Source organism: Felis catus, chromosome A1, assembly GCF_018350175.1.
Source record: "Felis catus isolate Fca126 chromosome A1, F.catus_Fca126_mat1.0, whole genome shotgun sequence".
Taxonomy (NCBI): domain Eukaryota; kingdom Metazoa; phylum Chordata; class Mammalia; order Carnivora; family Felidae; genus Felis; species Felis catus.
The window spans coordinates 162,484,275-162,505,464 of record NC_058368.1 but is presented as its reverse complement, the minus strand read 5'-3'; the positions used below and the strand labels follow the sequence as shown (position 1 = coordinate 162,505,464).

The window sequence follows — 21,190 nt, the reverse complement described above, 5'->3', positions numbered from 1 at the left end:
AAGATCGATTCAAGTTACGTCTGAAGGAGTTCTCTGTGCCTCTTGGATTTCAGTGCCTTTTTCTTTCGCTAGATCAGGGAAGTTCTCAGCTATGATTTGTTCAAGTATACCTTCAGCTCCTTTCTCTCTCTCTTCCTCCTCTGGAATCCCTATTATACAGATATTATTGTGTTTCATCGCATCACTTAGTTCTCTGATTTTCCCCTCATACTCCTGGATTTTTTAAAATCTTTTTCTCAGCTTCCTGTTTTATCATAATTTTATCTTCTAATTCACCTATTCTTTCCTCTGTCTCTTCAATCTGAGCTGTGATCACCTCCATTTTATTTTGCAGCTCATTTATCACATTTTTTAGCTCCTCCTGTTTCTTTTTCCCTTGATATCTGTAGCAATAGATTCTCTGCTGTTCTCTGTACTTTTTCCAAGCCCAGTGATTAATTTTATGACTATTATTTTAAATTCATTTTCTCTTACATTACTTAAATCGTTTTTGATCAGTTCGTTAGCTGTTGGTACTTCCTGGAGTTTATTTTGAAGAGAATTCTTCTGTTTCATCATTTTGGATAGTTCTTGGAGTGGTGTGGAACTGCAGGGCTCTTCCCGTGGTCTCTAGAGTAACTTGTGTTGGTGGCTGGGGCCACAGTTAGACTGGTGTGTACCTACCTTATCTTCCCTTCTCCCAGGGGCAGGACTCACTGTGGAGTGGTGAGTGTGTGTGTATGTATATGTATACATATACATACACACACATACACACACACACACACACACACATATATATATATATATATATATATATATATATATATATATACACACACACACACACACACACTCACTTGTGGCCCCTGTCTAGGCTACTTGCACACTGCCAGGCTTGTGGTGCTGCTTCTATGGGATCTGGCGTATTAATCAGTGTGGATCCACAAGGTGCACAGGGGTGGGAGGGGCAGACTCAGCTCACTTTGCCTTCGGTGGTTCACTTCATGAGGGGCCCTGAGGCACCGGGAGGGAGGCAGACCCATCAGAGGGATGGATCCACAGAAGCACAGCTTTGGGTGTTTGCGTGGTGCAAGCAGGTTCCCTGACAGGAACTGGTTCCCTTTGGGATTTTGGCTGGGGGATGGGTGAGGGAGATGGTGCTGGCCAGTGCCTTTGTTCCCCGCCAAGCTGAGCTCTGTGCTCTGGGGCTCAACACCTCTCCCTCCCTGTGTCCTCTAGCCCTCTACATGTTGTCTTTAAGCAACTGATAAGAGTGCTGTCCCTGTAGGAGTTTTTGTTCAGAATATCAAGTTCGGCAATGGCAATCACCTTATAGTAAAATTCAGAAAAGTTAAGAGCCAGCCCCAGGTGGATTGTGTGTGTAGAGTGCATCTCTTTTTTGCCTTTAACAAAAGCCCCATGTGTACTCCTTGGGAACTTTTTTTTTTTTTTTGATCATCACCACATGCAGCTTTAACAAATTGTTCCAGAAGTAATCTCCCTCAATTTTCAGAAAGAAGACATGACTCTCTGGATTAGTTGCATTGGCTTCAAATACTTATTTCCCACTTACATTAATGTACAGATAATTCAGATAGAAAACCTCTAAAAAACGTGATTTTCAGTGACCCATATATACAACATATAATCCAAGACTACAGAATACACATTCTTTTTAAATGCATATAGAAAATTCTCCAGCTTAAGCCATATGTTAGGCCACAAAATAAATTTAACAAGCCTGAAATGATACCAAACATCTTTTTAAGTATAGCAGTATGAAGCTAGAAATCAACTATAAGAAAGTGAAAAAAAACGTGAAGATGAAACAACATGCTGCTAAACAATCAACGTGTCAATGATGAAATCCAAGAGGAAATTCAAAAATACCTTGATACGAATGAAAATGGAACTAGAATTACCAGTTCTAAGGGAAAGTTTAGGGGGATAAAGGCCTACCTCAGGAAAAATGCAAAATAAACATTTAACTTTACACTCAAAGGAACTCAAGAAGGAAGAACAAACAAAGCCAAAAGTTAGAAGGAAGAAGATAATAAAAATCAGTGGAAATAACACTAATAATAAAATGTGGAAATAAAACCAAAACTAAGTAAATATAGAAAAAAAATCAGTAAAACTAAAACTGATTCCTTGAAAAGATAAACAAAATTAATAAACCTTCAGGTAGGCTCACCAGGAAAAAAGTAGGGAGAGGTCAAATCCAGAGTGAAAGGAGAGAAGTTATAATTTACAGCACAGAAATATGTTAGGTACTATGAGCAATTCATTGCCAAACAATTGGAAAACTTAGATAAAATGGGAAAATTTTTGTAAATACACAACCTTCTAAGATTGAATCATGAAGAAATAGACCATTGATTTCAAGTAATTAAACTGAATCAGTAATTTTATTTATTTATTTTTTTTAATTTATTTGACAGCATGAGCAGGGGAGGGGCAGAGAGAGAATCCCATGCAGGCTCCATATTGTCAGGCCAGAACCTGATGCAGGACTTTTCCATAGAAATGGGAAATCATGACCTGAGCTGAAATCAAGAGTCGGGTGCTCAAGTGACAGCCATCAAGGTGCCCCTGAATCAGTAATTTTAAAACTTTCCCAAAAGACAAAAAAGTCTGAGACCAAATGGTTTCACATGTGTGTTTTTCAAACATTTAATTAAGAGTTCATACTGGAGTACTTGGGTGGCTCAGTCAGTTAAGCCTAGGACTCTTGTTTGTGGCTCAGGTCATGAATCACGGTCTGTGAGACTGAGTCTCACATTGGGCTGCACACTGAGAGGATGGATTTTGCTTGGGATTCTCTCTCTCCTTCTCTTCCTGTCTCTCCTGCACTCATGCTCTCTGTATCAAAATAAATAAACTTCCCAAAAATAAAAAAAAAAAAGATTACATATACTTCTTAAATTGTTAAAAAAATTTTTTTGAAAGCCCAGCATTACCATGATAGCAAAACCTGACAAAGACATCACAATAAAAGGAAATTACATGCCATGTGTCCCTGATGAACAGATGCAAACCCCTCAACAAGATATTAGCAAACCAAATTCAATAATATATTAAGAGGAAGATAAATCATGATCAGGTAGGATTTATTCCAGGTTTAACATCTGCATATCAATCCATGTTACAAACCACATTAAGAAAATGAAGGATAAAATGCAGATGATCATCTCAATACATGTAGGAAAACCATTTGTAGAGGAAAATTTCAAACCTATACCTATTCCCACGAAACATCTAGATTATGAAAAGTTTGTATGAACAAAGTTTGATGAACTAATAGCCTGGTGACTGAGAAGATACAGCAGAGTATCAGAGCATTTCAGTTTAGTTTTAGGTTTGCATGACAAAATCAGGAGCTGTGAGGATTCATAGAGCGACATACAAAGGCTTCTTGACATGCCCAGTTTATTTTTATCTCCCATCATCCTCGAGGTGATATGACTTCCCTTTCCTAGAACAGGCAAATTCTTTACAAGGTCCTCTCCAGAATAGTCTCAGTGGTGGCATATGATTTTTCCCTGGAACATAGTAATTGTGCAGTATTCATGGATGTTGCAAAATGAGATCTCTTTGCCAGAAACAAGACAAAATATTCTACAGCTGTAATGCATCTGGTCTATTTACATTTGGTACCAGGGTTCTAGCTACTTACAAAGATGATTTTTCTTTGTTATCGTCTAGATTCTCCAAAGAACTATTTCCAAAAAACATTAAATGTGTTATGCGATGGTGTGACCTGTGTTCCTAGTCTATGACAAATAACTTCCATCCTGATGCTTAAAAGACAAAGGCTCTCAAGCATCTCAGCTATTAATTGGAAGCAATCTATTTTAAGTATTCTCCAGCCACTTGACTATGTAGCGCTCCTATGGTTCAAAAGTGAATGGTTTCCAATATCTAGAGTATCATTTTGCATAAAAATGTATAGCAACAATTATACAGAAGTTAAGAGCATAATTTAGGTTATAATGCAACATTTTTTGAATGTCTAAAAATTGGACATTATCTTTTGAAGCAGAAGTATTTTTTTTTCTATTTTGAAATACTGGAAAGATAAGTTTGTTGGCAGTGTTTTCTCACTTTTTCTTGTGCTATGAATGTAGATGCTGTTCAAACTGGAAACTTTGTTGGTGGTATTACTATTTCAGAAAGGATAATGTTAGAAATTTTGTTAAAAGTAAGCTTGATTTATTTATCAATGCAGGCATTGATAAAATACACTTAAAGAAATATTCCAATTTTTGTGTCAGAATAGAAAATACCTTATTCCCACCAATGAAATAATTCTATTTGAGTCATTTCATGAGTTTGCTGGGTTCTGAAAGTTTGCGGGCCTACCCTGGCCAACTCCATCTTGTTCTGTGTCCTTCACCAAGACCACGCCTCCACCCCTTGAGTAACCTCCCACTCACCAGTTCAAACTTCCTGGTCAAAACACGCCCAGCGACCTTCCTAACAGGACTCCGACCCTTCCCCAGCCAATCAGCTGAGGCCACAGCCATTACCTCACCAACTGCCCTTAGGCCCCAATAAAACCTTTGTCCTTTTGAAAGTCGGCTCTCACTCCCTGGTGTCTCACCGCTGCATGGGTGCAGGTAGGGGATTGAGCTTGAGCTAGCTCGAATAAAGGCTCTTTTGCTTTTGCATTGGACTCGGCTCCCTGGTGGTCTTTGGGGATCACGAATTCTGGGCATAACAGTTCTTTAATAGGAGTCCTTTATAAAACCCTCTGGTAAGACTTATTCATAACTAAGTAATACACTTATTCTAAGATATGCACATAGCAAAAAAAATTACTTAAGCTACCTGTTTGGTTCTGCAAAAGTAGTTTTTTGTTTGTTTATTTATATTGTGTGGCCACTGTGTTTATTGAATAATAGTTTTCAAGTAAATGGAAACAGTGTCTTGATGAGGAGGCAAATATTTTTTTCAATCTACCCAGAGGCACCATGTGGGTTAGGAGATTTTAGTTTTTATTATTTTAGGTTTTGAACTTATGATTGTTACTAATAAAAAGCGTTTATGTATTTATGTTACTACTAAAAGCTTTGAGAGTAGAAATTTACCTTGCTTTTTCATTAGCGGCAACTTTGGGGTTACTAACCTGCATATTGTAAAAATGCAAAAATACTGGCTATACTTTAGTCAAATTAAACTCAACTTGGTAGGGCAGAGAAATCAAGATTTAATAGTAGGTAAATCCAGTTTTCTCTCCAAAGCTAACTCCTTGTTCCCTTTCCCACATGGACCCCAGCAGAGGGAAGCTAGGCAACTCTCAACAGTTACCAGCTAATTTTCACTCCAAGGAAGGAATCTAGTTGTTGTTGTTGTTTTTAATTCACCAAGTTGTGTGACCCAACCTTAGCCTGCCCTGCTGTGTGGGTTAGAAATGCCTCCCTCATTTCATTCATGAAGTGACCCCAGCCAGTGACTCAGCCACAGGCATTCCTATGGTAATGATCTTCCCTGTTTGGGTAGCTTTATTTTTTTTAGCTGCAGATTTCCTTTTGCTTAAACTCAGAGATTAAGTTCTCTTCCTGGGAAGTGCCTCTTAAATTAGAAAAATTACATGGTGAAGTCCTCCTTAATATTTAATATGGCCAATTCTTCATAAAACTTCAGTGCACCATAATGTTCCTTTTCAGAGGACTTTCTCCTTTGTTCTTTGGTTGTATGTTAGGGTGTTTGTCTTTCATTAATAGGTCTTTCCAATGTCTTTCTCAAATTCCAATTTTACATTATAGAAGAAATGGGCTGGTAGTTGAGTAGTGGGTCTCTTCCGTAGCATATTTCCTTGACATTTTCCCCCTGATGTTAGCTGCATCAAAGCATTTCTGTATCTCAAGACACAATTTCCGATTGATCTGAATGATAACTGATTAGATCAAAAGTCAGGTACCAACAATTAATGCAGTCCTAGATATTAACTCAGACTGCTCATTATAATTAAAAAAAAATATTTCAATTATAATGTAGCTTTTCAAATGACATTATTGAACATTAATATTGGTAACCATAGAACCTCAAAATTGTGTCATAAACCAAAAAGGATTAATGAGCCCGGGGTGGGGGGGTGGAGGGGGAAATGGTTTCATAACAACACAGAATCCAGTATAGTGGATACAGTTTAATGTATAATAGAATAGGGATTATTCAGGTCATTTGTGAAATAGATGATCTATTTTTTTTCTTTTTCCTTCTCACTAGCTGTGTGTATAGGGTGGGGGAGTGAGTCCTCAGATTTGGCGTAAGCTGTCCACACCCTGTGTGTATAACAGAAGGGGATATTAATCACAGATAAATTCTAAGTATCTTATGCTTCCCCCACTCAGTCATTAGCAAAGGCTAAACAAAATTTAAAAAAAAATAATAAAGAGAGCTGGAGAGTCATATTCTACCTTGAGAGTGACTGCATGTTTACCAGCCTCCAAACATTCTGCTGAGGATGCTTACCTGTCCTTCATGACTGAGTAGTGAGCCACCTGCACAAAAACCTAATAATATATCACACCAGGAAACAGCAGGCCCAGCTCCCTGCATAAGTCACACATAGGGAAAACACATTCTTTCCATTTCTAAAATTTTTTCTTTCATTTCCTCCCTTATATTAATGAGGTGATTGAGCAAATTAATCTGTAAATCCCTTCAGGAGAAAGCATTCTAATTTTCTTTTAAGAACTTCTATTGTTACCTAAGAATAGCTCATTAAGCTTTACTTTTTCCTAGGGAACATGAAGGCAGCAGGTGATAAAAGAACGAAAAAGATTTTTTAAAGTTATGTTTTTTACTAAAGAAAATTAAAAGGTGTTAAATACACTTTTAAATTATGCATTTTCTTAAAGCCAGGAGTTGAGCATCTGTTTGACTTCCTTTCTAGAGGCTTTTTATGACAATTTCTTCTCTATACAGTGGCAGTGTGAAATGCTTTGACATTATTAAACCTGCTAAAGCCTATTCCCAAGTTTAGGACTTATCTGGTAAGCTGAATAGTTTCCCTTTTGAGTACAATTATGTAGAAACTTCTCATCTGAGTTTTAATATCTTACATTTATCATTTTTATTCAGGGCTCTAAAGTAGAATGATTTTTGTAGCCTTCAGGCAGAGATATTATAAGCAAGATGAAGAGTAAAATCAAATTCTTGTTGTGTATTTGAAAGCTTAACTTGTTTGAAAATATCATACAAACTGGTGTTCCTGAAGGAAACACAATAGTGGATGTTAAGTTCCCATTCCTTTAAATTCTTGTTTGTTATTTTCAAATGAAACTTGTCTATCACATTTAAACATGGTTGCCCCATCACATATCAATTATTTTTACAATGTATTGCTAAAATGTTGGTAGATTCTTAGGATTTTGAAGTGGGTAAAACATTTATGCAGTGTCTCTGATTTTCTTTTCTCCTAAGATCATTATATTCCCCTTCTCCATTTCACATCAAAAAAAAAAAAAAGTCAATTCAAGAAAGGGTTATAATGGATTGACAGTAATTAGTATGAAAAGCATTTTCCTGTCAGCACTGTCATCTTCCTTCTCAAAAAGTCAGTGTTACAGAATGGTATATCTATATTCATAATTTGGTCAATACATTTTAGTAACACACATAGCTATATATAATAGTAATGGTACTCTGAGTACTGATGAAAGAACTTATAGTTTTGTGATCAGTATGACTTTCTTTCTAACTGGAATCAGACCATATGAATTTTCAATGAACTTTTTTTTATAGGAGTTGGAGAACTTGCCTTGGTTATACATAAAAATGTATTTCATTATACAGGATTTTTAACAGTATGCTATATTTTTGTACCATGACATAAAGAACGTTTTTGTTAGTGGATATTTAGTTGATCCTCAAGGTAAGTTTAGGCTTTTCCAACCCCCCACTCACCTTAATAACATGAAAGGGAGCACAGTCTGGGCACCACAAGGGGCCTGCGATCACAGCAAACACCAGGTCCTCTTGCCCACATCTGCCCTGGATGTCCTGGGGCACAAGGAAAAAGTAGTCTCCTTTTAAATTTTTTTTTTTCAACGTTTATTTATTTTTGGGACAGAGAGAGACAGAGCATGAACAGGGGAGGGGCAGAGAGAGAGGGAGACACAGAATCGGAAACAGGCTCCAGGCTCTGAGCCATCAGCCCAGAGCCCGATGCAGGGCTCGAACTCACGGACCACGAGATCGTGACCTGGCTGAAGTCGGACGCTTAACCGACTGCGCCACCCAGGCGCCCCAAAAGTAGTCTCCTTTTAAAAGAACAACTAACATTGAAAGAGCCAATCCTAGAACTCTGTCAAGCAGGGAGCTGCTGAAAATCTCTCCTGGTGGGAGGGGCTGACGGTCTCCACTTCTCTACCTTGAAAGCACAGATCAGTGCACAGTCCAGGTACCATAACCAGCCTGCCTCCTTCGTAATTCCATTGCTCTTAGCCCACAGCAACCCTAGCTATCCCACCAAAATCACCACAGGGCCATGGACACTGGAACACTCCTGGTTAGGATTCACCACAGCTGCAGCCTTTGTGTCAAGGTGATACAGGTACAAAGCACCACAGAACACTCCAGGCCCTAACTATTTTGGATATAGATGTCTTGCTAAGGCAACCTGGTGAAGGGTTCTGGTACCCAGAACCCAACAGGGTGCCCCCTGCACAGAGTGTTTAGGAATCTCCAATCCATGCCTCCTTCAGTTCTGGCCAACCCACCAGGATCCCTCAAGTTGCCTCCACTTTGGCAGGACAGCTGAAGCTAGAGTCTTTTCAGCATATAGAACCCTGGGTCTCCATGGCCTGCACCCACTTCAGCTTTAGCTGTCCTGCTAGGGTGTCCAGTGTGTGAAGAGCCCCAGGACTCCCACCCCAGGACAGCTCCAGCCAACCAGTGAAATCCACTAAGTACATACAGTCTATATAGCCGACAACCATACATGAGACATTGCGTCAAATTTAGGAGAAGCAGCTCTTCTGTGAAACCATAGAAGCACACACAGAACATCAAAAAATGGGGAGACAGAAGAATGTATTTCAAAAGAATGAGACCAAGTCTCAGGAAAAGAACTAAATGAGATGGAGATAAGCACTATGCCTGATTAAGAATTTAAAGTAATGATCGTAAAGATACTTAGTAGGCTGGAGAGAAGAGTGAAGGAACTCAGTGAGACCATCAATAAAGAGACAGAAAATATGAAAAGAGAACCAATTAGAATTGAAGAATACAGCATCTGAAAAAAATACAATAGAGGGTATCAACACTAGCAGATGCCTAAGTATGTTAGTCTTCTGGAAGACAGGGTAATAGAAAGCACACAAACTAAACAGCAAAAAGAGAAACAGATTTTTAAAATTAAGACAGGTTACGGGCTCTCTTAAACATTAAGTAAACACATATTGACATTATAGAGGTCCCACAAAAAAAAGAAGGGAAGGAGAAGAACACTTTTTTGAAGAAGTACTAGCTGAAAACTTCCCTACCATAGGGGAGGAAATAGACATCCAAGTTCAAGAAGCACTGAGCGTTCCCAACAAGATAAACCCAAGGAGGTCCAAACTACCACACATAATTAAAATGTCAAAGGTTAAAAAGAATTTTAAAAGCAGCAAGAGAGAAGCACAATGTTATTGTACAAGGGAAACCTTATAAAACTACTGTTTTTTCAGCAGAAAATTTGCAGGCCAGAGGGTGTGGTACGACTTACTCAAAGTGTTAAAATAGAAAAAAATCCTATAACCAAGAACACTTTACCTAGCAATTTTGTCATTTAGAATTGAAAGAGAGACTGGACACCTGGGTGGCTCAGTTGGTTAAGTGGCCGACTTCAGCTCAGGTCATCATCTTGCAGTCTATGAGCTCAAATCCTGTGCCAGGCTCTGTGCTGATAGCTTAGAGCCGGGAGCCTGCCTTGGATTCTGTCTCCCTCTCTCTGTCCCTCTCCCACTTTTGGTTGCTTGCTCTGTCTCTCAGAAATAAACATTAAAAAAATAAAAAAAAAATAATTGGAGAGACTAAAGTTTAAAGGAGTTAATCACTACTAATCTAGTCTTACAAGAAATGTTAAAAGGACATCTTTAAGGGAAAAGAAAATGCCATAATTAGATGTAAGAAAATTATTATAAAAAGACATACAAGATGATGACATATACATAAAATGTGGATAAGTAAAAAAAAGTTTAGACTGTTTGAACTTCATCTTAATATAGACCAGTATATACTTAGGATGTACTATATCAACCTCATGGTAACCACAGACTCAAAACCTTAAGAGACACACAAAAAATAAACAGCAAGAAAGCCAAACATAACACTACAGAGACTCATCAGTCACAAAGAAAGCAAGAGAAAGAGAAAGAAATGGGAAAGAACTACAGAAACAACAATATGGCACTAAGCACATACTTGTCAGTAATTACTTTAAATGGAAATGGACTAAATGCTTCAATTAAAATATATAGGGTAGCAGAATGGATTAAAAAACAGAATCATATATATGCTGCCTACAAGAAATTTACCTCACATATGGAGACACATACAGAATGGAAGTGAAGGGATGGACAAACATTTACCATGCAAATGGAAGCAAAAAAAAGAAAAAAAAGTCAGGGTAGTGATGTCTCTATCAAATAAAATAGAGTTTAAAACAAACATTGTAATAAGAGACAAAGAAGGACGTTATTTAATGATAAAGGGATCAAACAAGAGGATTTAACAAATAAATTGAAAATAATACATTAATAGTAGGGGATTTTAAACACCCACTTCCATCAGTGGATAGATATTCAGGAAGATCAATCAATAATGAAACAGTGTCTTTGAATGACACATTAGACCAGAATGAACTAATAGATACATACAAAATATTCTATCCAAAAACAACAGAGTACACCTTCTTGTCAATGCACATGGAACAATGTCTGGAATAGAATACATGCCAGGTCACAAATAAAGTCTCAGTAAATTTAAGAAGACTGAAATCAGAAACAAACCCATGCTCATACAGTCAATTAATCTATGACAAAGGAGCCAAGAATATACAATTGGGGAAAGACAGTCTCTTCGACAAATGGTGCTGAGAATAGTGGACAAATGAAAATGGACCACTGTCATACACCATACACAAAAATAAACTCAAAATGCATTAAAAACCTAAATGTAAGATGTGAAACTATAGAAGAGAACATAGGTGGTAATTTCTATGACATCAACTGTAGGAATATTTTTCTAGTTAGGTCTCCTACAGCAAGGGAAACAAAAGCAAAAATGAACTATTGGGACTACATAAAAATAAAAAGCTTTTGCACAGAAAAGAAAACCATCAACAAAAGCAAGAGGCAACCTATTAAATGGAAGAAATATATACATTCAAATGATATATCTGATAAGGGGTTAATATACAAAATACATCAAGAGCTTCTACACTCAACACCAAAAAAAAAAAAAAAAGCAAAAAACAGTATTATTAAAAAATGGACAGAAAACATAAACATTTTTCCAGAGAAGACATCCAGATGGTCACAAGACACATAAAAAAGATGCTCGTCACTAATCATCAGGGAAATGCAAATCAAAACCACAATGACATAGCACCTTACACCTGTTAGAATGGCTAAAATCAAAGACAAGAAATAACAAGTTTTGACAAGGATATGAAGAAAAGGAACCCTCATGTACTGTTGGTGGGAATGCAATGGGATACAACCATTATGGAATACAATATGGAATTTTCTCAAACAATTAGAAATAGAAATATCATAGGATCCAATAATTCCACTACTGGGTATTTACCCAGAGATAATGTAGGCATTAATTCAAAAAAGATACATGTACCCCTGCCTTTATTTCAGCATTATTTGCAGTAGCCAAGAAAAGGAAGGAACTTAAGTGTCCATCAACAGATGAATGGATAAGGAAGATGTTGTATATAGGTAATGGATTATTATGCAGCCACAAAAAGAATGAGATTTTGCCATTTGTGACAACATGGATAGACCTAGAGTATACTATGGTAAGTGAATGAAGTCATTCATATGTGGTTTTAAATTAAAAAAAACCACACCCAAACACACATAAAAAGCACAATTATATATATAAATCATGAGAATTGATGGTTGCTGGGAGAAGGAGGGTCATGTTATGGGCAAAATGGGTGAAGGGGAGTGCAGATACAGGCTTCCAGTTTTGAAATCTATAAATAATAGGAGTAAAAGTTACAGCATATGGAATGTAATCAGTGGTACTATAAGAGCATTGTATGGTGACAACTGTAGCTACTTGTGGTGAGCAGAGGGTAATGTATGGAGAAGTTAAATCACTATGTAGTACACCTAAAACTAACACAACATTGTGTATCAACTCAGTCAAATAAAAAATTATAAAAGTAGGGGCACCTGGGTGGCTTAGTTGGTTAAGAGTCTAACTTCTGCTCAGGTCATGATCTCGCGGTTTGTGGGTTAGAGCCCTGCTTTGGGCTCTGTGCTGATAGCTCAGAACCTGGAGCCTGCTCCAGATTCTATGTCTCCCCCTCTCTCTACCCACCCCTGCTCACCGTCTGTGTATCTCTGTCTCTCAATAATAAATAAATGTTAAAAATTTTTTTTAAATTATAAAAGTGCAACATTTTTCTTTGCATCAATTTTAAGATATTTTAAGGAAGCATTTCTGAGTTTAAAATTATGCATATTTGAAGAAGATGGCTGCACAGGAGGACCCTGGGCTCACCGCATCCAGCTGATCACTTAGATTCCACCTACACCTGCCTAAATAACCCAGAAAACTGCCAGAAGACTAGCAGAATGGAGTCTCCGGAGCCAAGTGCTGACAAGAGGCCCACAGAAGAGGGTAGGAAGGGCGCCGAGGCGGTGCGGGCTACGCGGACTGGTGGGAGGGAGCCGGGGTGGAGGGGCAGCCTGCCGGCCAAGCAGAGGCCCCGAGTCTGGCTTGCAAAAGTGGAGGGGCCGGATGTAGTGTGTTCTGACAAGAAGCGTGACTTAACATCTGGAAGGTTATAAGTTAACAGCTTTGCTTGCAGAACCGGAGGGCTGGAGGACAACAGGAGGGAGAGTTGTTGAGGCCCAGACGACAGAGCTCAGCTTGGTGAGGAACAAAGGCGCTCGCCAGCGCCATCTCCCTCGCCCATCCCCCAGCCAAAATCCCAAAGGGAACCAGTTCCTGCCAGGGAACTTGCTTGCACCGCCCAAACCCCCAATGCTGTGCTTCTGCGGATACATCCCTCCGGCGGGTCTGACTCCCTCCCAGTGCCGCAGGGCCCCTCCTGAAGCGGATTTCTGAAGGAAAGGCGAGCTGAGACTGCCCCTCCCACCCCTGTGCACCTTGCCGATCCACCCCAGCTAATACGCCAGATCCCCAGCACCACAAGCCTGCCAGTGTGCAAGTAGCCCAGAGGGGCCATGCCACCCCATAGTGAATCCCACCCCTAGGAGAGGGGAGGAGAAGGCACACACCAGTCTGACTGTGGCCCCAGCAGTGGGCTGGGGGCAGACATTAGGTCTGACTGTGGCCCTGTCCACCAATGCTAGTTATTTAAGACAGCACAGAGGAAGTGCCCTGCAGGTCTGCACCACTCCAGGGACTATCCAAAATAACGAAACAGAAGAATTCCCCTCAAAAGAATTTCCAGAAAAAACGACAGCTAATGAACTGATCAAAAAGGATTTAAACAATATAACAGAAAGTGAATTTAGAATAATAGTCCTAAAATTAATCACTGGGCTTGAAAACAGTATACAGGACAGCATAGAACCTATTCCTACAGAGATCAAGGGACTAAGGAACAGCCAGGAGGAGCTAAAAAAGGCTATAAGTGAGCTGCAAAATAAAATGGAGACAACCACGGCTCGGACTGAAGAGGCAGAGGAGAGAATAGGGGAACTAGAAGATAAAATTATGGAAAAAGAGGAAGCTGAGAAAAAGATAAAAAAATCCAGGAGTATGGTGGGAAAATTAGAGAACTAAGTGATGCACTAAAGAGAAATTATCTATGCATAATTGGTATTCCAGAGGAGGAAGAGAGAGGGAAAGGTGCTGAAGGTGTACTTGAAGAAATCATAGCTGAGAACTTCCCTGATCTGGGGAAGGAAAAAGGCATTGAAATTCAAGAGGCACAAAGAACTCTCTTCAGACGTAACTTGAATTGATCTTCTGCATGACGTGTCATAGTGAAACCAGCAAAATACAAGGATAAAGAGAAAATTCTGAAAGCAGCTAGGGATAAACATGCTCTAACATATAAAGGGAGACTGATAAGACTCATGACGAATCTCTCTACTGAAACTTGGCAGGCCAGAAAGGAATGGCAAAAAATCTTCAACGTGATGCACAGAAAAAATGTGCAGCGGAGAATCCTTTATCCAGCAAGTCTGTCATTTAGAATAGAAGGAGAGATAAAGGTCTTCCCAAACAAACAAAAACCGAAGGAATTCATCACCACTAAACCAACCCTACAAAAGATCCTAAAGGGGATCCTGTGAGACAAAGTACCAGAGACATCGCTACAGGCATAAAACCTACAAACATCACAATGACTTTAAACCCGTATCTTTCTATAATAACACTGAATGTAAATGGACTAAATGTGCCACCCAAAAGACATAGGGTATCAGAATGGATAAAAAAACAAGACCCATCTATTTGCTGTCTACAAGAGATGCATTTTAGACCTGAGGACACCTTCAGATTAAAAGTGAGGGTAGGGGAAACTATCATGCTACTGGAAGTCAAAAGAAAGCTGGAGTACCTATACTTATATCAGACAAACTAGACTTTAAGTTAAAGGCTGTATGAGATGAAGAAGGGCATTATATAATAATTACAAGGTCTATCAATCAGGAAGAGCTAACAATTATAAATGTGTATGCACAGAATAAGTGAGCCCCCAAATATATAGAACAATTACTCACAAACATAAGCAACCTTATTGATAAGAATGTGGAAATTGCAGGGGACTTTAACACTCCACTCACAGAAATGGATAGATCATCTAGACACACGGTCAATAAAGAAACAAGGGCCCTGAATGATACATTGGGTCAGATGGACTTGACAGATATATTTAGAACTCTGCATCCCAAAGCAACAGAATATACTTTCTTCTCGAGGGCATATGGAACATTCTCCAAGATAGATCACATACTGGGTCACAAAAGAGTCCTCGACAAATGTGAAAGAATTGAGATCATACCATGCACACTTGCAGACCACAATGCTATGAAGCTTGAAAGCAACCACAGGAAAAAGTCTGGAAAACCTCCAAAAGCATGGAGGTTAAAGAACACCCTACTAAAAATGAATGGGTCAACCAGGCAATTAGAGAAAAAATTTAAAAATATATGGAAACAAACGAAAATGAAAGTACAAGAATCCAAACGCTTTGGGATGCAGCGAAGGCAGTCCTGAGAGGAAAATACATTGCAATCCAGGCCTTTCTCAAGAAACTAAAAAAAAAATCCCAAATCCAAAATCTAACAGCACACCTAAAGGAAACAGAAGCAGAACAGCAAAGATAGCCTAAACCCCCCAGAAGGAGAGAAATAATAAATATCAGAGCAGAAATAAACAATATAGAATGTAAAAAACTGTAGAGCAGATCAATGAAACCAAGAGTTGGTTTTTTGAAAAAATAAGCAAAATTGATAAACCTCTAGCCAGGCTTCTCAAAAAAAAGGTAGATGACCCAAATAGATAAAATCATGAATGAAAATGGAATTATTACAACCAATCCCTCAGACATACAAGCAATTATCAGGGAATACTATGAAAAATTATATGCCAACAAACTGGACAACCTGGAAGAAATGGACAAATACCTAAACACCCACACACTTCCAAAACTCAATCAGGAGGAAATAGAAAGCTTGAACAAACCCATAACCAGTGAGGAAATTGAATCAGTTATTAAAAGTCTCACAACAAATAAGAGTCCAGGACCAGATGGCTTCCCTGGGGAATTCTACCAGACGTTCAAAGCAGAGATAATACCTATCCCTCTCAAACTATTCCAAAAAATAGAAAGGAAAGGGAAACTTCCAGACTCATTCTATGAAGGCAGTATTATTTTGATTCCTAAACTAGACAGAGACCCAGTAAAAAAAGAGAAGTACAGGCCAATATCCCTGATGAATATGGATGCAAAAATTCTCAATGAGATACTAGCAAATCGAATTCAACAGCATATAAAAAGAATTATTCACCATGATCAAGTGGGATTCATTCCTGGGCTATAGGGCTGGTTCAACATTCGCAAATCAATCAACATGATACATCACATTAATCAAGAAAATATAAGAACCATATGATCCTATCAATAGATGTAGAAAAAGCATTTGACAAAATTCAGCATCCTTTCTTAATAAAAACCCTCAAGAAAGTTGGGATAGAAGGAACATACTGAAACATCATAAAAGTCATTTATGTAAAGCTCACAGCTAACATCATCCTCAATGGGGAAAAAGTGAGAGCTTTCCCCCGAGATCAGGAACACGACAGGGATGTCCACTCTCACTGCTTTTGTTTAACATAGTGTTGTAAATGCTAGCATGAGCAATCAGGCAACAAAGGAAATCAAAGGCATCAAAATTGGCAAAGATGAATTTAAGCTTTCACTTTTTGCAGATGCCATGATATTGTACATGGAAAATCCTATAGACTCCACCAAAAGTCTGCTAGAACTGATACATGAATTTAGCAAAGTCGCAGGATACAAAATCAATGTACAGAAATCAGTTGCATTCTTATACACTAATAATGAAGCAAAGAAAGACAAATAAAGAAACTGATCCCATTCACAATTGCACCAAGGAGCATAAAATACCTAGGGATAAATCTAACCAAAGATATAAAAGATCTGCATGCTGAAAACTATAGAAAACTTATGAAGGAAATTGAAGAAGACATAAAGAAATGGAAAAACATTCCATGCTCATGGATTGGAGAAGAAATATTGTCAAAATGTCAATACTACCCGAAGTATCTACACATTCAATGCAATCCCCATCAAAATTGCGCGAGCATTCTTCTCGAAACTAGAACAAGCAATCCTAAAATTCATATGGAACGACAAAAGGCCCTGAATAGCCAAAGTAATATTGAAGAAGACCAAAGCAGGAGGCATCACAATCCCAGACTAGCCTCTACTACAAAGCTGTAATCATCAAGACAGCATGGTATTGGCACAAAAACAGACACATAGACCAAAGGAATAGAATAGAAACCCCAGAACTAGACCCACAAACGTATGGCCAACTAACCTTTGACAAAGCAAGAAAGAATATCCAATGGAAAAAAGACAGTCTCTTTAACAAATGGTGCTGGGAGAACTGGACCGCAGCATGCAGAAGGCTGAAACTAGACCACTTTCTCACACCATTCACAAAAACAAACTCAAAATGGATAAAGGACCTGAATGTGAGACAGGAAAGCATCAAAACCCTAGAGGAGAAAGCAGGAAAAGACCTCTCTGTCCTCAGTCGTAGCAATTTCTTACTTGACACATTCCGAAGGGCAAGGGAATTACAAGCAAAAATGAACCATTGGGACCTCATGTAGGTAAAAAAGCTTCTGCACAGTAAAGGAAACAAAACTAAAAGGCAACCAACGCAATGGGAAAAGATATTTGCAAATGACATATCGGACAGAGGGCTACTATCCAAAATCTATAAAGAGCTCACCAAACTCCACACCTGAAAAACAAATAATCCAGTGAAGAAATGGGCAGAAAAGATGAATAGATACTTCTCTAAAGAAGACATCCACATGGCCAACAGGCACATGAAAAGATGCTCAATGTCACTCCTCATCAGGGAAATACAAATCAAAACCACACTCAGATATCACCTCACGCCAGTCAGAGTGGCTAAAATGAACAAATCAGGAGACTATAGATGCTGGAGAGGATGTGGAGAAACAGGAACCCTCTTGCACTGTTGGTGGGAATGCAAATTGGTGCAGCCACTCTGGAAAACAGTGTGGAGGTTCGCCCCAAAATTAAAAATAGACCTACCCTATGACCCAGCAATAGCACTGCTTGGAATTTACCTAAGGGATACAGGAGTGCTGATGCATAGGGGCACTTGTACCCCAATGTTTATAGCAGCACTCTCAACAATAGCCAAATTATGGAAAGAGCCTAAATGTCCATCAACGGATGAATGGATAAAGAAATTGTGGTTTATATACACAATGGAGTACTACGTGGCAATGAGAAAGAATGAAATATGGCCCTTTGTAGCAACGTGGATGGAACTGGAGAGTGTTAAGTGAAATAAGCCATACAGAGAAAGACAGATACCATATGTTTTCATCTTATGTGGATCCTGAGAAACTTAACAAAAGTCTCTGGGGGAGGGGAAGGAAAAAAAAAGTGGTTAGAGTGGGAGAGAGCCAAAGCATAAGAGACTCTTGAAAACTGAGACCAAACTGAGGGTTGATGGGGGGTGGGAGGGTGGGTGATGGGTATTGAGGAGGGCACCTTTTGGGATGAGCACTGGGTGTTGTATGGAAAGCAATTTGACAATAAATATCATATATTAAAAAAGTAAATATATAAAATAAATAGATAAAATAAAATTATGCATATTTAAATATTAATAGTCATTATGCTATTATTGCTTTCCAAAAATGTTACGCCAATTACCATTCTGTTGAAATATTCATGAACCTTTTCCCACAATTTGAACAATTCTTAACATTACCAAATATATCAAGTGTATCTGTTTTTCTTCATTTTTTACTTTCCTTCCTAGATAGCATGTGAGGTTAAATATTTGCTTTATTTAAAAGTAATTTTAATGTGTTTTTTGGAGTTTGCCTATTTACAAACTTTTCCAATCATTGAGTTCTTTTCTCAGTCCCTTATTTTTATTTTTTTTTCTTACATAGGCTTTAAATATTCCCCCCAGTCTGTTATTAGTTTTCAAAAAAAAATTTTCCCAACAAGGGTGCCTGGGTGGCTGTCGGTTAAGCATTGGACTCTTGATCTTGGCTCAGGTCATGATCTCATTAGACCGAGCCCCATGTTGGTCTCCCCGCTGAGAACACTGAGCCTGCTTGGGATTCTCTCTCCCTTTCTCTCTGCCCTTCCCTGCTCCTGCTTTCTTTCTCAAAATAAATAAATAAACATTTAAAAACAAGAAGGAAAAGCTCTTCCCTGACACACTTTTATTTCAAAAAGTTTTATTTTAAAAAGTTTATGTCATTAAATTAATTAGTTGTTCTTTTATGATTTCTTCCTCTAGAAGCTTGCTAATGGGTCTTTATCCTGAAGTTTTGAACATTTTAAGGTTTTTATTTTATGTTTAGTATCTGAAATTTATATTAGGAGGTAAAAGTAAATCTCCAACCCTTTTTTCTTTCAGAAGTTTGATAGTTTACTCATAGATCAAAATATTGGAGCTTAAGTTAATTTGTATTTGGTAGGAGATAAGGATTAAGTTTTCTTTTTTTAATGTCCACTCTTTATAGCACCATTTATTGAATATATTTCCCGTCTTCATTGGCAACTGTGTCAGAAAGGAAAAAGAGGAAGGGAATAAGAAGAACAGGCGAGAAGATGCATGTGGGGAGAGCCAGGGGTAGTAGAACAGAGATAAACCTATTCTGGTGGTCACACAAATGTACATGTGTGAAAATGGCATAGAATTACACACACACACACACACAAACCCATACACACACACATAAAATGGATGTAAAACTAGTGAAGCTTGAATAAAGAGGACCAAATCAGTGTCCGTGTTTTAGCTGTAATATTATACTATACTTATACAATGTTACCATTGGGAGGAACAGGGCAAATGGTGTGTGAGGTCCTTCAGTATTATCACAAAATAAAAATTATCTGTGAAAATTTATTCTAAAGTAAAAGGTAATACTTTTAACAAAAATAACTTTGAAAATTATTGAATCCTTGAAATGAAAGCCAAAAGATATTTGAACAAAATATGGTTCATTAATGACCAAAAGAGAGAGACACTTTCAGATTAAGAACTGTTAAATAAACAGGCAACTGTTAGAGGAAAAATTGTTACTAACCTACTCAGCAATCTCATTTGGTAGACTATGCTTTTTTTATCTCCATAAAATGACCTAAAATGTACAGTACCTGGTGAAGAGGTTAGGGGAAGTAGTTGACTTTCATAAAGCAGTTATGCATCTAAATGGAATGAGTGTAAATACAGTTGCTATAGAAAAGTGATAAACTGATTAAGTTTCTATTTCCATTACAATTAAAATTTATCATTTTGAGCAAAATCTTCTGTTTTCAAGACATCTATAAAATGCCTGAGAAAGTGATTATACAAGTTCCCATGAGACACTTTAAAAAATATGTGTATCACCACATCCATGGGGATGTAACAGAAGACAGATGCCCATTCAATATAAAACAGATGTTTTACCATTCAGACATGATCAAAGATAAATCAATGGTTTTGAAGATCGTAGTCTGCTTTTTGAATGTGTTCATTCATAGATACAACTGTTCAGTCACAGCAATAACATAAATTTGGCCTGGAAGTATTGCAAATTGCTTTAAACATGTAGATTTTATCAAGAAAGGGTCCTTCCTCATTCATGTATTTTAAAAAGAGAACTTCACACCTGCATGGATTGCCTGATTATCTATTAGTTCTAGTCCCAAACTGCATTTGAAAATGAGAAAAGGCCCAGATACATTAGTGGTGCAGCTCAGAATAAAGTCATCCTTTTTTTTTTTAAATAAATTATGTTATAGTTTGCAGAATGCTTTCACCTAGATTACCTCATCTGATTGTCATGATCTACCTGAAAACTAATTAAAGGAAGCATTCTGACTTCTGTTTATACTGTTGAGAAAAAGGAGACTTAGCATCAGTGATTTAGAGATGGTGTCACAGTGATACGAGCGGAGCCAGAGTTTAGATCCAGCATTTGTGTTTCCATTTTCAACATTCTATGGTAGCACCTTATTTTCTACAACAAGCAGTGCTATAAGCTTGTGGTAGGCAGAGTGATGGTTCCCCAAAGATGGCCGCTCCAATCTTAAGATCTGTGAATATGTTAGCTTCCATGGCAAAAGAGGTTTGTGAATTTGATTGCATTTAGTATCTCGAGATGGGAGATTATCTTGGATTATCTAAATAAACTCAGTTTAATCACAAGGGATCTTCTCAGGAAAAAAAGGGAGGAGAGTCATCAGCCA

At 38.1% G+C, this 21,190-nt stretch overlaps 1 long non-coding RNA gene across 2 annotated transcripts in view; it reads right to left on the bottom strand.

Moving 5' to 3' along the window:
* Positions 1 to 6,120: 6,120 nt before the first annotated feature.
* LOC123379219 overlaps positions 6,121 to 21,190 on the bottom strand; it is a 49,342-nt gene continuing 34,272 nt past the window's right edge. For both annotated transcript variants that reach the window (XR_006583441.1, XR_006583442.1), the window contains exons 2-3: positions 7,897 to 7,992; positions 6,121 to 6,269 (exon numbers count right to left, since the gene is read on the bottom strand). This is a non-coding gene — a long non-coding RNA (uncharacterized LOC123379219). The remainder of the gene's footprint in view (positions 6,270 to 7,896; positions 7,993 to 21,190) is intronic.